At 36.4% G+C, this 18,604-nt stretch overlaps 1 protein-coding gene across 2 annotated transcripts in view; it reads left to right on the top strand.

Annotated features, from left to right (window-relative positions):
* Nucleotides 1-14,854: 14,854 nt before the first annotated feature.
* Nucleotides 14,855-18,604, top strand: part of SYT1 (synaptotagmin 1) — a 221,844-nt gene continuing 218,094 nt past the window's right edge. For both annotated transcript variants that reach the window (XM_018572826.1, XM_018572812.1), the window contains exon 1: nucleotides 14,855-14,935. The gene's annotated coding sequence lies outside the window, so the exon portion shown is untranslated. The remainder of the gene's footprint in view (nucleotides 14,936-18,604) is intronic.

Genomic DNA, 18,604 nt, shown 5'->3' with positions numbered 1-18,604 from the left:
CATAATATATAAAGGGGGAAATTAACACTAAATTAAAGCAAACTATGAGAAACTCAGCAGAATTGTAGATGCCGGAGGTTTCCCAACATTAAATCTGACACTTGTCAAGTTACCACTCATCCTTAATGTAATTAATAAGCTCTATGTGATCAAATAATATTCAAATGCATTAAGAACTTTAATTTTATTCCTATAAATATGACATAACACATAGTAATTGTGCTTTATTTAAAGAATAGTGTATAAAAAAAATAGCTATCATGAGCTGGTATTGGTCTGTTATGTGACTGCACACAGAACCACCACCGTTATGTAACAAAGTGGTGTGTATGTCACAAAAGAATACTAACTTTGAAAGAGAGATTTGTATTTGATGCATTTACACTGTTTTTAATCCTTGTATTGCCACAAAGTTGCTTTCATGCGTTGACATCAATAAACCATTATGGAGTAATATTAACAAATATTGTTTTGATCAACAAAATCCCAACATGTGGCCTAACTAGCTGAACGGTTTAGGAAAATTCTTTGATATGTATTAAGGTATTTTTAAGTGTTTCTTTTTTAATGTATTTTCTAAGTGTTTGATTTGTGTAAGGCAGAATTTTCTATGATCAGGTATATTTAATTTTCCTTCAATAGCAAAATAATTTAAAAATTACATAGATGCAACTACATTGAAGACTATTTTAACTCTATTAGCAGATATATTAAAGTAATATATCCTTAACCCTTGCTGAATCTCTATAAACAATTTCTTTACTACAATGGTTCCGGATCATTTATCTGTCTTCGAAATGTCCAAAGAGAAAACATTATTGTGTGCTTATCGAGTAACAAAGGGATTTAAGCTTGCTGAATCTAGGCCATTTTTCAATGCTCTTATGTCCAAAAACATCACGAAAAACCATGATCCATACCGAATGGTTGCATTTCATTGATTGCAGTCCGCAGGGATTATACCGATACTGACTGTGAAACAAGTTTTGGGGTAAAATGATCTCCATGGCTAGTCTTGCATGAGATAACTCCCCAGTGTGAAGGACAAATGGCTGCAGCTTTACTGCTGATTTGCTCTTTAGATGTGTCTTTGCAAGGCAGTGGGTCTTGTTACTTTAACATTGCTCAGCTCACATACTGTCACACACATAATACATTGTCAGCTTACCATCCTGATCAAAAGAAAAGACAGCAAAAAGTTTTACCTTTTCAAGCCTGCCAACCCAATTTAAGCTTTAATTTTTCCTTTATTCAAGTTTAGCAACATGTCCCCTTCTCTCATTTATTTTTCACAAAGCCAGGAAATTATAGTAAAGGCGCCAAAGGGATCCTTAACAATGAAAATTCCCACTATATTTTTTTTATACAATTTAATTATCAAGTTAATTTAAGACAGAAAGTCGCTTAGTTGACAAGGCAGTTTCAAGAGACTTGATGATCTAAAGAAGTAACTCCTAACAGATTTCACCAAATAACACTAAGAACAGTGAACAATATTTGCCAATTGATTTCAAAGGGTTCTTACAAAATTTGACAGATTTTAATAAATGTGTATATATAGAAACAATATATGAACTGTAGCTAATGAAGTTTACACCGGAACTCCAGGCAGAATTAAAAGACAGAGATTAATGCAGCTCCGAATTCCTTAATTTGTCATTAAATGTGTTCGTTTTTTAAAATGTAAGCATTGTAAGTACCTGAATTTTACCTGGTATCAGCCTCTTGCAATCCTTTATACAATAGTACTCAGATGGGGAAAGTAAAGAGCAGGACTAGGAGCCAATCAGGCGTGTGGCATGCAAATATGTTGGCAATGAACACACTGATAGAAGGAGAGCACAGACTGAGATATGAGCTCTTCAGTCTGCTGTTTCTTCTATCAATGTTCAGCAACAGGCTGGGAGAGGGACTAAACCTGTAAATGTTTCTGAACACATTTAAAACAAAAGGTTTTACAGTGCATATACTTGACATATGTATATAGAAAGTAATTTTACTGTTTTTATGCTACTATACAGTACAAAAGATATAACTACGCTCAAATATTTTTTATTGCTCTGATCTTATAATCCAAAAGCAATGTATTTTTTCTTAAATACAAATTAAATCTAAGCATAAGACAAAAATCCCAATACACAGATAACATACATTTAAGTGAGCTGTTTTAGCTACCAAAAGATTTAAAAAATTTGCAAAGCCCTATCATACAGCATAGCCAGGAAGATGACACTACTTTCTCTGTTACAAATAAGAAATATACTGTTGATGTCAGCTAGCCCAGTCTGCTGATTACACAGTAAAGTAGCATTAGTAGAGGAGGTAATTTCTTGCCTCACACTTCTCTCTCCTATTGGCATGTTTCATAAGTCTCTCTGTGGCCAATACAGCCTCAGAATGTGCACAAATGACTACTGGTGTCATGTGCTACTAGCATCCCTTGTGATGTCACCAGTGTAGCAATGGATATGCATTTCTCATGCTCTTTCCTTCTGTAAATGGGGACTCTCTAAAGGGGAATTGGGTTCTCTCCTGGGCATATGCAGTTAATATAGTGACATGCACCAATTCAGTTGGTCACTGGCCAGGAGCGAGCTGGTAAGGGTCAAGGAAGGAAGATTTAAGAACAATGCAGACTGGCACCTGTAATCCAATGAATATGCTAAAAGTGAAATAGCCAAGTTTTGCTCATCCATATTGTTTACTGAGAAATATGTATCTTCATTGTTCATGATGATTGTGAGTAAAGTAGTTCTGTGTTCATTCTGAATACCCAATCATGTTCAAGGAAGTAAAAAAACAAAAAAGGATTTTTGCTAGCACATGGTTGTTTGAAGTAATCACACCTTTATCTTATTTACTCATGTGAACATTTATCTACTAAACGCCTTTAATAAATAAACTCCACTATCTGACTCGCAAAACCCACCCATGTTGACCTCATTTCATTGTCTCATGGACCCAGAGACAAAGATTTGCTCATGTCTTTTTGTATATATATTCCTTCAGTCACATTTCCTGCAATACTTAATGTTTAACTATGATTTTAAACTACTTCACTATAATTACAGTAGAACCACTTCCTCATCTGCTTATTTTTATTTTGGGAAATTAGTTTCCGGTCTTGACATACTTTAACTTGACTACATGCTCAGAGATATATGTTTGGTGGTTAAATTAGCATCAGTTTGACTCCACTCTTATCTTAAGTCATGTCAGAATAACCATAATGAATATGCAATGGTGACCGACAATGTCAGCTTGGCAGCAACAGCTTTTAAGCTGGCTTTTCCTTTGAGACATCTGTAATGCAGAGTTAGAACCTTCACAAATATTTTTTTTCTTATTGACGTATAATAAACATGAGATCATTCAGCATTTTGCAATAAAAAATAGGATTTATTGAGATGCGTTGATAGCTTGTAAAGCAAAATGGCACATTCTTGCATATTAACTGAACTGCAATAGATATTCTATGTTGAAAAACAATAAGTGAATAGTGTGTGTGAATATTGGTTGATGTTAAGCTGTAGTATAGGTTAAAGGACATGACGACTGCTTCTTGATGCATGATGTGTTTAATAGACATGTGCGATTCGTTTTGGAAAGATTCGTTATTCAGACAAATGTTTGTTATTCGGAGATTTGGACATCCAAATCTCCGAATGACAGAAATAGTGAATGCAAACTAATCCAAATTTCCGATAATTAAAATTTCAGATGAAATTTGTAAGCGTGTGTACGATTTTTTTGTTCCAGATGAATTTTCCTTGCAGCAAAGTGACAATAGACAAAAGGAAAAAAAAAATTTTTACACAGTTCGCAGAAGAAGAAAAAAAGAGTCAGGTTCCCCTCCCGGTTCATACCAGACCCTTTAGGTCTGGTAGGAATGTTAGAAGGGACCCCCCAAGTTAAAATAAAAAGTGCGCAGGGTTCCTCCCAATAGCCATACCAGACCCTTTAGGTCTGGTAAGAAATTTAAGGGGGAACCTCACCAACCCAAAAATGGGGGGAAAACGTGGGGCCACCCCTGAAATTCCTACCAGACCCTTGATCTGATCTGAGCACAAGCCCGACAGGGCAGGAAAGGGGGGGGGTGATTGAGCACTCCCCTCCCTGTGACTTGGCCACATGCCCTCGGCATTGGGATGGTGTACCCATGCTGATGGGGACAAAGGCCTCTTCCCCACAACCCTGACTGGGTGGTTGTGGGGGTCTGTGGGCGGGGGGTAATTTGCATCGGGTTTCCCCTTTAATTAGGGGGAACCCGATGCTGCCCCTTTGTGAAGAAGTAAGGGGTACTTGTGCCCCTAGATATTCACTAAAGGGTTAAACCAAAATGTAAATAAACACACAAAATCCTCTAATTTAAAGAAAGACATAGTCAACTTTTGATAACTCCTTTATTTTAAAAATGGCTCTATTGATGTAATCCAGCGTCAATCACAATGCACAACGCCCGCTGACCCGCTGAAATTAAAAAAAGGCAAGCTGTACGATGTCCCAATGGAGACTCACCGCAAAATTACATAGATGGCCAGATTCTAAACAAATGGCCATAGCGAGCCGTGACATCACGGGGCTCGCTCCGCTCGTTTGACATTCTCACCTGTCAAATACTACAATAGCATTTGTGAGCTCCCGAATGCAATTCGGGTCTGTGAACCAGGGTGTTATATGAATAGTATGATGACACCTCGGCTCACAGACCGGTCTGGCATGCAAGAGCTCATGAATGCTATTGTGGTATTTGACAGCTGAGAATGTTAAATGGGCAGGACGAGCCCCATGACGTCAAGGCTTGCTCCTCCCATTTGTTTAGAATCCGGCCAGAGTTGTCATTTTGCGGCAAGTCTTCGTCTGGTTCGGACGGGTCGTTGTGCGACGGGATTTTTTTGGGGGGGCGGGTCTGTGGGCGTCATGCATCTTGATTAATGCTGGATTACATCGATGGAGCCATTTTTTCTTAAATAAAAAAATTAAATTAAAGGATTTTTTCTAAAAGTGTGGTGTGTTTATTTACATTTTGGTTTACCCCTTTAGTGAATGAGTAGGGTTACAAGTACCCCTTACTCATTTACAAGGGTGGCATCTGGGTGTCCCCTTAATTATAGGGGTACCCTGATGCAAATAAGCCCCCTGCTCTCAGACCCCCACAAGCACCGGGTCAGGTTTGTGGGGAAGAGACCCTTGTCCCCATCTGGGATGCCCTCCCAATGCCGAGGGCACATTGCCTGGTAAGGTGCAGGAAGGGGGTGCTTGATAGTTCTCCCCTTTCCTGCTCTGCCGGGTCTGTGCTTTATTTTTTACTTAGGAGGTCCCTCTTAACATTCCTACCAGACCTAAAGGGACTGGTATGAATCAGGAAGGGAACCTCACACTTTTTTTTTCTTCTTCTGTAAAAAAAAAATCGCTTTTATTTTCCTTTTGTCTAATGTCACTTTGCTGCAACGAAAATTCATCCGGAACGTAAACTCGTACATACTACTGGTAACGAATTTCGTTCCAATCCCAAAACAAATTGACTTTTGGACCCGAATCCCGAAAAACAAAATAGCGAAAAATCCGAATGAAAATATTTTTTTTTGCCTGTGCACATGTCTAGTGTTTAGTATTGTTGGGACATATTCTAGATGCTATAATACATCCTGTCTGTGCAATGCAAGAAACAGAAGTCATTATACATTCTGACTGCTCAATTATCCCTGGTTTTTGCATAACATTTTTAACCATATGGTGATAAAAGCCTTTTTCTTAGGTGAAGTCATTGTTAACTTCCTTGGTCTGATGGATGATCGGACAACAATAAAACTCTGTTAAAAAGAGAAAAAGGCATGGATTAAGAGTCCATTAATGAATTATGTAGATGAGATATAAATGACCATAGATGGCTGCTCACTTGAAACAATGCGATCAGAAAAGTTTTGGAGGTAGAAGTAGCAAGCCCACCACTCTATATGGAGGGGCTGTGCCTGTGGTTCAGAGGAATCAAACAAATTCAAGATGGTATATTAAAAAAAGGTTACTTAAATGACAACACACTGCATGGACCATATGGCGTATATCCACAAGTTAATGATAAAGGAGGAGCTGGATGTCCTGGTAGAACATAGAGTTAATAACAGCATGCAGTTCCAAGCTACAATTTCTAGTAGCAAACAAGATAATTTCTTGCACTAAAAGAGGTATAGACTTGAGAGAGAAATAATCTTTCCCATGTACATAGAAGTAGAAAGATCTCACTTTAAATATGTAGTTCAGTTTTGGGCTTGCTTCGGCCCCAGGACCCCTTCGGTTCAGTATAACCGGAGGGCTGCTGTACGGGCTATTCACTATAGCCCGTACAGCTCCCAAAGTTGGCTGAGGGGCTCAGTCGAGCCGAAGGCATATGCTTCGGCTCGACTGACCACAGGTGAAAGTTACAGTTTGTCCAGTTTAAAATTACACTAAAATGTTGTTGCTTGTACAAGGCATTGCAAAGTTATTTGCAAACGAAAAGGCTTTTTTTCTAATTTTACACATTTTCTATGCAACCCTCAAAAAATGAAATATGTAAATATTAAGGTTGTGATCAGAGAGAGGAAAAGGGATGTTGGAGAGGTTGCAAGGGGTGCAGAAGTGGGAGAATACAAGGTCAAGTGTGTGAGTAGAAGCGTGTGTTCATTGCATTAGATCAAAAGGTTAGGAGAGGTAGCTGGAGGCCACCATGAAGAGGGCAGCTGGAGAGACAGAATCAGATTCCTGAAGCCAGAAAATCATGGACAGTGGTGAGCTTGTTACAGACTAAGCAGGCATTCCCATGGGCACATGAGAAGGGCGGACTGTTTTTTTTATAGCAGTCGAATTGAAGTTAGAGAGTGAGGGCTGTGGCTGCTGCAATAGGAAAGGGGTGCTGCATGTGGGGGTGATAGTTAGATCTCCAGAGGTAAGTAGACGCAGGAAGGTAAGATGGGAGTGAAAGTTATATGAGGACACATGCCCCATTGTTTCGGAGGTTTTGACTTCATGTGTGTTCAGAATAATCAGGAGGTGATGAGCACAACATTAAGGAGAGAACAAACGTGAAGGTGAAATGTATAGGCTGTGGGATGGAGAAGAGGGATAAAAGAGATAGAGTTTGAGGAGGGACGGCAGTATTGTGAGAGCATTGCAGAGGGTGAAAAGCCTGAGAAGCTGAGGTTAGAAAAGAGAGCTGGATTGAGAAATACAGGTCTGTACTGGTAAACTGTCTGCAGTTGGTTTCTAGTGTTGTGTCTTATTTCAAAGTGCAGTTTTTAAATCTGCCTTACATATGCAGGAAAGACACATTAGCAGGAATGGCTTGTGACAGACCCCTCACTGTGACATGTCCATGAGCTCAACTAAATATATAATCAGATAGGGTTTCGGGTAGCATTTGCCAATTAACCAATTAGACCTTACAAATGACACTTGGAAGAGGAGACAAACTTTCTACATTGGGACAGAGCACAATGCAAGAAAAGACAGAGCTAAACATCGGCTCTTTCATAGAAAGAACCAGGAAGGTCAAACTATCATAATATATACAAGTTTAACAGTGGTTGCCATTAGCAATAAGCAGAGTGTTAGTATAGAATCATGCACAGCGTATAGTTGTTTGAAGAATGTACTGTATGAATTGCTGGTTACCATTAGCAGTAAGCAGAGTGTCTGAATGTAATCATGCAAAGCAGATAGTTGTTTGAAGGATGTATAAATGACTGGTTACCATTAGGAATAAGCAGAGTGTCAGCATGGAATCATTCACAGCATTAGGCTGGTTACCTGTTAGGAGCAGAGCAGAGTAGAGAAAAAAAAAGTAATTGTAAGATGATGAGGTGATGTCTGTTTTTAAAAGTCCCTCACCCTTATGTGAATCTTCGATCTACATATGAATAAAATAGTAATTACAGTGTAACAATACATTATTACACTGTATTACTCAATGGCACTTGCAGACTATCTAATAATCTGTAATACGTAGCAATAACTGCAGATATTTCAGCAGCGGGAGCAGCAGCAGGAGCAGATAAGTTGAATGTAGGTAGTATGTCCTAGAAACATTGCTGAACCTTTAACCCTGTGTTTGTAAATAACTGGGGACACATAGGGGATTATTCACAATACTCCGAAGGCAGCCGTGGGAATAACCATTGCAGAAAATTCAAAAATGGCTTGGCCAGCTGATTTGAAAAATGTTCTGGAGGGCTTGGCAGCGAAAGGGTTAAAGATATATCTCCTATTTCCTTAGTGGGAAAAATTAGACCGTGCTCTATTTGGTTTTTTGACCTTTTGTGGACCTAGTTCTGAAGATGCAGGTTTTTATTTATGTTTTGTCTTTTGGTTGACATTGATGGAAATGTGTCTTTTTCAGACTAACAGTGTAACTCTGTAACAAGACCTATAAGCGCTGCTCTTTTCAAGCCATTAATTTATCAATGGTAGCCATAATGGCAACAGATTGGTGCAAATCATTTGTGTTATTCATGGTATAAGATAATTGTTTTATAAAAATAAACATTGTTGTGGATTTTCATTAAAGATAAATGGGCTACAATTTCAGAGATGGCTGAAGCTGATGGGCATTCAAAAGACAATTCAGAGGGCATTGGGTAGTCTTTGCTGTTGGTACACAAATACTAATATTTATATCAACAATAAGTATATTGTTGATTTTTTTGATTGCCTATGGCCAATTTTGGGTATTATCATTTTTTTGAGGTTTCGCGCGCGCGCACGCAATTTTAAGGCTTGACATGTTTGGTGTCTTTTTACCCGACGTGACCCCGTCTTTTATATTTTACCAAAAAATTGGGTAATAATAAATGTTTTATCATTTAATATAGGGCGAACTGTTTTTTTTAAAATTTCGGTAATTTTTCCTTAATATGGTAAAAAAAATAAAAACCCCAGTAGTGAATAAATACCACCAAAAGAAAGCTCTATCTGTCCCCAAAAAAGGGTATAAAATTCATTTCAGTACAGCGCTGCATGACGGAATAAATGTCAGTCAAAGTACCGCAGCGCTGAATACTGAAAAATGGCCTGGATGGGAAGGGGGTTTAACACCGCGGATGTCAACTGGTTAAACATGATTATTTCATATGAGCAGATTAAATGCCACATGCCATGAAGGTGTGCTTTTGCAACTTTTTTATTATCTCACAACTGAAATAAATACATAATTTCATGGGTATTAAACTAATTGATATATAAGTTGCTCGTGAAGTTAGTGACATTCATATTGCAAAAGTCAAAAGCATCCGCCCTTTCAATCAGTATAGAGGAGCTATCCATTCTACGCTTTACTGAAAGCTGTCTTGTGCATGTCCTTCACTCCGGTCTTTCCCATTACACTAATTAGAATGGCTAAGCCTCAGGACCTTAGGGCCTTCTTACTAAGAAACATAAAGACCATTTTCTATTTGTCAGTTTTAACTGTTAATTCCTGTTCTCTTGAAGGCAAATAATAGTCTAATCCTATTTTCTTCTCATCTATAACAAAACTCTTATTATTAAAATTGCCATTACTGAAAAATAGTAAATGTGCTTGATACCGTTTACATTTACAGCAGATTCACCTGCCTGAAAAAGCCTCGATAGATATACATTATTATTAGCAATTTTTTTTGCATATTTCACCAGGGCTACATTATTAGCTTAGATTACTGATGCTTCTTGAACAAAATTGACTAAGAAGATGTCTGTATGAAAGCCCTAGGGGCATGACATCATCAGCAAAGGGCATCATACTCCAGACTCATGGAGGAAATGCAAACCTCAGGGTCATGATATCTGAACATTAATTTTCAATGTAAAAGCACAATGGATGAGTAACTGCTGCTGATCAATTGACTTCAAAGCATCAGCCTAGGACTCAAGCAGCAAATTTCATTTAAGACAAATCTGAGTTAATGGTGCTCCCTTTCTTTCCTTAGAGACCTATATTTATCTCAAAATATATTATAAAAAATGTTTAAAGTCAAAAGGGACAAGGATCTTGATCTACCATAGTGTTTAAAGAGGTGAAGTGGAGTGAGCTCAGGCTTACTTCAGACATCATAATTTCAGGTTCAGGGAAATTGAAAGTGTGTGCAAGTGTATGTCCAGTGAATTTTTGGTTGAATTATAGGTAGAGTGGGGATGGGTACAAAAATACCTGTCAGGTTTTTACTGCTATCCAGGAAAAAATTCCCCCTTTCCTGCTGACAATGTTTTACCAGACAGGAAGTGAGGGAACTCTCCATTAGCAACACAAAAATAAAGATGAGTAGGGGAGGGCTAGAGCCCCATCACCATTTCATTGCTGTCTGTGTTCCGGTTCCAGAATTTTCCTCAAGAATAAAACTGCTGCTTAACTAAAGGAGTGCATTTTTAACTTTGTGAGCTTAACCTGTGGTTCCCGGAGTAAATCAACATTATTTTATATTACTTTTCAATGTTTGAAGGATTTGGAGATGCGGATAAATACTGAGTCTTGCTAAAGAGCTGTAGGGCTATTGGGATATTCTGATACATATATATTAAAGCTTACATCCACTTGCTGAGACAAATCCTTTTTAAGAGGTACATGACTTTCATGACATCAGACCCAGGTTTCACAACAATGTTTTTAGGCTTTTGAAGCTGCTTAATGAGCTGCCTTTGAAGACATGATCTTAAATGCTATGTGAGTATTGATTTTGTCCTTTAATATTTCTCACCTATCAAACCGCAGTGATTATGAAACTTCAGTCAGAAGATAAGCCTAGCTGCAGTTTCTAAGAATACTTACCTTTAGAAATAGTTTTATTTTCACAAAATCGTCAGCAGAACTTCAAAAGCGTCATACATCCAGCTTATTGCTTTTTAATATTTATATTAACAATAATGTTTTTGAAGCAGTGAGGCACACAGGCACGCACGCAAACACACACATGCAAATTATGGAAACAGTAGATCTTGAAACACATTGATTATATTGATTCAAACTGCAAATTCATTATAATGGTCTTGACTCTTAGAATGAACTTTAGAAAATGACGTTTATTTAATTTAATACATGAACAGCTCAGAAAGAAATTCATGTGAAGTAATGTTTTAAGTTAGTGGTCATAAACATTTTAAACCAAAAGACCACAATTCATATATGTCATATATATCAATAATTTGAACATTGATAAGAAACATAGTGCCTGAAAATTCTGATGAATTAAAACTCAGATTATATACATTTTTACAAAAAGGTATTATTAAACATATGCACTATTTATGTTTCTTATTGTTTGATTAATTTATATTATGAAAAAGTAATTGTAATTCATGCCCTCAAGGTAAAAGTGATATGGGCACCCCATTAACCTCTCCCAGGCTCTCCCAGGCTTATGGCCTGTGTGACACTGTGTGGATTGGGAGATTCATATTGGATACTTTTATCTCTAACAATCAGGAGAGACAGCAGGGTTTATTTACACCCCTTATGTCTCCAGTAAGTTGACCTGTCACCTCTAGGTATACTGTCACATCATATTGTATTGTAAACATTATAACTTAAATGCTTTAACTTTGGTAGAGATTTTGAAGATTTTTTTGTTTATGTGTAGTGCTTTTTATTGAAAAGTAATTTTAATCAGCATTTGCATAACTATCATGGGATTTACACATCAACAGTACTATCATTTAGGTCCTGCACTTTAAAAATTTTTTATGGTTTAAAGGGGTCTTTTGCAAACTTTGAGGGCCTGTTCACACCTCTTTGTTGCGTTAATTGCAATTCCATGCAATTAATGCACGTTCTCACGCAACACACCTAATGCATGTTACAGTGCAGCAGGTGCATTGCCATTCATTTGACATGCACCTCCCAGTGCAACACACAGTACTGCAATATCATGCACTGTGATGCAGTGGAAAAAAGTAGTTCATGTACTACTTTTTTCCACTGTAATGCACAGTCTTGAGGCAGCTCACTGACACACATTACGCTATGTGGCAGTGCACTGTGGCCAGGAGGTGCATTGGGGTGCCATTCAAATGAATGGCAACACAACACACTTGCTGCACTGTAATGCATGGTAGGTACATTGCACAATAGCGTGCATTAATCACACAGAACCATGTCACTAATGGGACACGGAGGTGTGAATGCGCTTTGAAGGCTGTAATCTGCATCTGGAATATAGCTGCAATGGGGTTGATTTACTAAAGGCACCATAGGCTCTAAGATTCTTAAATTAATTTTATTGAGGAATTAATTTTTCCTTTAATTTAGTGAATGTGGTGAAAATTACTTTGCGAGAATACCCAATCACTTGGAAGGGGGGGGGAAAAATCCTGTATTTTTGCTTACACATTATTAGATGTTGGAAGTCATCAGAGTGTCACCTTATTTGCTAAACTATGGGAATGAACAGCCTATTTGCCTTTAGTAAATCAATACCAATGTCTCAGCACTCTGAGGTACAGAATAGTAGGCAGCGCCTGGCAGCAAAGTAGTACTTTTATTTTGAAGATGTCTTAAAAAGTTTTCTGCAAATTTTCTAATAAATAAAAAAGTAACAATAGTATTGTATTCTTCTTTGCAGCACTATCATCTTAAATAGTCCTAATCCTAAGGATCACTTATCCCCCTGACTATTGATTGCCCTAATTATGCAGCTTTTTTATCAGAACTTTCCACTTCATACCACTAACACAATATTGATCGACCACATCTATATAAAACCGATACATAGTCCTGCATTATTACAATGATAAACCAAAATGGGAACACTCTAGGGTAAGAACAGGGTATAGACTTCATGCTAAATAGCTAATGTATCGATTAATTGTGCATTTAAATGCTGTAGTGCTTAAAGACAGACCACATATGATAGTCTACTGAGACAGCAGGGAAATTACTTATTTATTTTCTCTGCTAAAGAAAGATCAGGAGTTTCATGATTTATTTTAGCATAACATTAAGACAGATCATAAAGCACATATACCAGTGGAGCTAGTTATTTGTTTGGCCCAATGGGCAATTAGAGTTGAAATAGAGTATAGACAAGGAAGCAATGACCCCCTGGAGAGCAAAAATTAGGCTTTGCTGTGCATAAAACCTATAGGCTTAGCTATACTGGTATAATCACCTAACAAATGTGAAGTAATAATCTCAAATTACTTTGTATATTATAAGATACTGTGTACAGACATTGATTTATCGCCTAAGTATGTACAACAAGACACCAAAGTATTAATTTTTACACTCTTCATTTTGGTCTTTATCTAACAACACAGATTTACCACAGAGAAAAATTGCATCTGTTTACCTTTACCTGCCTTTACCTGACTCGAAAAACACAAAATTAAAAAATTATAATGTATACAATGTTTAGAGTTTTATATATGCAAAAGATGGAAAATCTCTGTGTGCAATGACTATTGCTCTATAAGAAAGCACCACATAGCTGTTCCGCTTCAATGTTTTGTCAGCAATCTGCATAAAATGAATTCTTCTTAATGAAAGTAAGACAAATTACCATTGGCTTTAATAAGTGCTAATTCTGAACTAACCCATAACAGTCAATCAGAATTCATTCTGCTGAAATCAGAACAGGATGACATGACCTCTGATTGCTGTGGGTTACTGCACATGCAATCTGTTAAAGTTAAACCCTGTCCAAACAGCTAAATACATGGGGGGAACTTTATTTTGTTGCAAAATTGTCAATTTGTTTTGAAACTTTTTTTTACTTACTCGGCTCTGCAAAAATGCCTAGAAGGCTAATGCAGCTTTCTGTATTATAGGTAAGAAACACTGCTGATTGTACAATGAATAAGCAGCAGGACAATGATAAAGCCATCCATCTGTTCTCCCATTCAGTAATGTTCCCAAAATTAGACTTACAGCATTGTAGAGCTTATAAATGAAATTTAGTGCTGACACTGCCATTGTCAACAAGTTAATAAAATGGAAAATAAAAATCAGAGTGTTTGAAAACAAATAACAGTTCACTGTACATCTGTATTAAAAGTCAATAGCAGCCAATCAGAAAGCATATTTCACTAACCAAACTTAAATAAAGTGAAATCCGGTTGCTTTGTTACTTTGATGTGTTACTGTACTTTGTATAGTAGATTTTCTGTTTGCAATGTATTATTTAATACCATCTACCAAGAAAAGTAAATTAGGATTGTGTGTTATGGATTCCTTTAAGCCACATTAATAAAGTATTAAAGTTTTATGTATATGTATTTAAAGAATAGTAAGGGTGTGGTGCTCTTGCTGGGGTTTGTACAATAAATAAGCAGTAGCACACTAATGAGGGCATGCCTCTGCTCTCCCATTTAGTATGCATGTTCACAAATTTAGACTTACAGCATTGTTCATAGCAGTAGAGCTAAAGGAAAGGTAGTGTTGACATTGCCATAATCAACCAGTTAATGAAATGAAAGTAGTAATCTTAATATTTGAGAAAGATGTACAATTAACTGTGAAATATTTCTCAAAGACACATTGATTAGATATTACCTTATTTTATTAATGTATTTAAGAATACTTAGAATAATAAGGCCATGGTAATTTTTCAACCTGATTATTTGTCCCCCACATTGATGCATACCTGTGAATACTTGTTACATGTCAACTTCATTGACTTAAAAAATCTTCTGACACAAAAATAGAAACAGCAGTGGTTATAGTAAAAATAGGAAAAACATTTTCAAAATATATGAATATTTGTACTGTGGCTTTTTTAATGGTATGTATCAAATAAATCACAGGAGCCAAAGCCATACTTAGAAGTTCATTTTTTTTAAAGAATTATGTAGTAATTATATATATATATTTTATATATATATATATATAGTATATACATGTTACATGCTTTTTATCTTTATATTGTGTAGGTAGGAGATCAGAATTTGAATTGGAAACGGAAAAAAGAAGGGATTTTACCACAATTACATTTAAAAGGTACAGTAGTAAAAGTTAGCCTTTTATCTTGAAGAAATGAAATAGCTAATGCGTGTCTTTGACCTGTAATTCATGTCAATATCATGTATTCCACTATACACAATTAGAAAACAGTTCTTGCTTATTGGAAAGGGCTGAATGCTGTCTTAATGTGACCAGGAGGCCTACTGATGTTTGTACTATTTATAGGATTCGTAATAGATTGTAATCCTATTTCATAGTCGCTTGGTCTGGTTTATCTGGTGCCTGCTCTTGTTATAGTTCAGCACTTTTGTATAATACAAAACATAATTTTATTTCAAGCTGAATACTTTATTGCTCATTAGTGAAGAGTCAGTTTTACTTCCTTTGTATTCTTACTTTTGATTCCTGATAACAAAGAACATTTTCTGCTAGTTGCATTATTTATATTCTTCTTAATAAAATAGTGAACACAAATAATATCAAATATTTGTATGCATAATTTTAACATGGTATATCAGCTTATTAAGGACATATTCTGTTGCCATATTGTCCTGTACTCCAACACAGTCAAATATTAAAGGCTTGAAATAGTTGCTCATAACAGATGGTATTTGTACGCTTGCCAGCTGTGCCTGCAGCATATTATCTTTTAATTGCCTAAAGGTATATCATGTATAAATACTTTCTGAAAATGCTTTACTTTTACATCTCTTCTAGAAATGGATGCATTGAAAATGCAGCATAATAAACAAAGTTGAAACAAATACTTTGCAAAACATCTTTACAATTATTGTGTAAAAAAAGTGTTGGCAAAAACTTATTTGCAAAATAAAGTGAGAACTGGATAACTGATTTATACTACTATTACCGATTGATATTACCGATATAAACTGATTTATACTATATATTACTATTACCGATATATACTATTTACTGAGAACTGATTTATAAAATTGTATTTTGTACTCATTTTTTTACATTCATATTTTCAGTTATTTAAACATTTAAGAAGTTCTTTTGAAAAATTACTTATTACTGATTGAGATTCTTTATGAACTTCCATTATAGTCCAAAATGAGGTCATCTTAAAGTGGAACGTGAGTTTAAAAGAAAAACATTAAAAGCTGGCAGGGTTTTTATTGCAGACGTCATGGGGCTGATTTACTAAAGGCAAATAGGTTGTTCCCTTTGCAAGGGCATTTTAACTTTGCAATGGAATTTTCCCTTAGCACAGTGAATGAGCTCTGGTGACCTCTCTCATCTAATTATGTGCAAGCAATTCTACTGGGTTTTTTTCCTTTTCCTTGCATGTGATTAGTTGGTTTTTTTTGCTAAGCAAATTTTCACCACATTCACTATGGTAAGGGTAAACTATCGTGCAAAGTGCAAATTCTCTTGAAAAGTTAAAGGTCTTTAGCAAATCAACCCCAGGATGTCTCTTCTGCAATAAAACATTATTTCCTGCATTTTTTACATTCTTGACATGCTTCAATGCTGGAATGAATGAGCTCCCATACTTAAACCTGGAATTACATCATCCCAGACAGGCCAATCAAGATGCCTGAAGATTTCAAACCCAGAAAAAGCTGGGGAGAAAATGTCATTTCCAACGAAGGAATATAGTTCTGCTTTAAAGCATATGTCTTAATTGCTTCCAAGTTACCTCAAGATACTACAAATGTGCAAAAGAGCTCAGATCTCTAAGGTGTGTAGGCGGAGACTATGGGCAGACCTGGCTGTCTAGGTCATTACAGGTAGACCAGAGTAGACTACAGAAACTCTATGCATCAGCTTACATCCTATAGTCAAAATGTGAGAGTACACATCTCTGGCTGCCAATGCTGCTACATCAGTTAGAACCTGTAGTTAGCGTTCTCACCTGGTACCCAGAAGAAGAGGATGAGCATGATCAGCAGAAAAAGCATGATAAGCAGAACATTCTAATTGCTTATCAAGCACAGAAAAAAGCTTGCAAAGGGACATGTAAAATCATGAAACGAATCATTTTACTTCAAACAAGTTCTTGGGCTTACAAAGTCCCTGGAGCAGTTTAATGTGACTAAACCACCATAGACTTTCTGAAAGCACTTAAATTATGAATTCAGCACTGCAGGTGTGTGTTGTCTCTTACTTTAAATACAATACTTTTATCTTTTTACTTCATTTTTTTAGACTATAAATGATTCAGCACAAGTTCAAATGTGTTTAAGCTCTACAAAATGACCATTAGGCACAGATACTGAAATTCAGCAGGGTTAAATTAGATTTGTTACATCTTGAAGCTGAAGTCCCTTTGGTAGTTGGGATAGACTGTAAAGCTGCAAAAAGAAAAGGAGAGCAAGATGCACACTGCAATTTTTCATAGTTATTGCTGGTGACACTTCTAAACTACTAGAATGCAAGCCTGGGAAAGCTTATAAATTAGACAAATGAAAGAGTTTCTCGACTGGTTCAAAAGAGCCAACAAATATGTGGAACAAATAAACCTTAATAATGCAAGGCTAGCTGACAAATAGCTTCATCTATTCCCCTAATATGTTCTTATATACAAAAAGACAGAGAGACATGTCTCATGGACAGCTCAACACTCAAGCTTCTATATTTTGAATAACATTTGACATATTCATGAACCAAAGCTAAAATATTATGACATATACAATAAAAATAACAAGCTCTCTCTGTGGCTATCTATACTATTTTATTTAGGCTTTACATTCCCATAGTATATTTTGGGTATATTTTGAAACCACATAGCAACCTTTTTTAATATATTTTGCTTCTGATTTATATAGTACAATTCCATTTTTAACCATGTTAGCCTGAAAGTTGTTGAAGCAAAAATGTAAAGTGCAGTTCCATGCATAAAGTAAAATCAGTCAATTAGCTTCCAGTGCAGTTTGGTAGTTGAGCAGCATTCCACTATATCCACAGAATGCACAGACCTCCTCAAAGGGTCAGTAGAGTTGTGCCTACTAATAGCTATCTCTGCTTCTTGGATTACCAAGCACTTTCAAACTTCCAAGATAGTTTTGGATCTGATTGTTGGCTGTAAGCCATGGATGGCATCAGGCATTCTGTGTGTAAGAGGCAGTGTTCCAGCATCACTACCAGGTACATTTCAGAATCACCACATTAACAGCAAAAAGGGGGAGGGGGGTACACTTGTGTACTTCGTGAACGCTGGATAAAAAACTGAAATACATAGCAGGTACGATGGGCTCATTGTACGCATCTCAAGTTTAAATTTCAATTGTGTAGAGGAGGAAAGTACTTTTATGCAATTCTCCTTCCTAAAGGAGCTTTGAAACATAAAATTATGCTCTTTAGTTAGTGCTCTTTAGTTAGCCTTTTTTAGCTGTAGACATTATAGCACATAGGTATACACAGCCCTTTCCTCTCTGATATTCAAAATCTATATTCCATTCCTTCTACCTCAAGTAACTTCTCCTATACTTTTTCCAGTTCCATCCTGTTACACAATAGCACCAGACAAGGTTGCCCATTGTCCCAATTTCTCTTTTTTCTATTCATGAAACCACTTGCTGTCTATATCCAAGAATCTACACATATCACAACTTTGATATTATCAATGCAAGCTAATACTTACTAAACCATTACTATGAGATTTCATGCCTATCAGGTTACAAGCTCCATCTAACGAAAATGGAAGCTTCGTCAATGGTCAGAGATTGAGAGGTTATGAAT

This window comes from Nanorana parkeri, unplaced genomic scaffold (genome assembly GCF_000935625.1).
Source record: "Nanorana parkeri isolate BGI_ZX_2015 unplaced genomic scaffold, ASM93562v1 scaffold45, whole genome shotgun sequence".
In the NCBI taxonomy this organism is placed as follows: domain Eukaryota; kingdom Metazoa; phylum Chordata; class Amphibia; order Anura; family Dicroglossidae; genus Nanorana; species Nanorana parkeri.
Note: the sequence above shows the minus strand (reverse complement) of the source record. Positions and strands in the feature narration are given on the sequence as shown.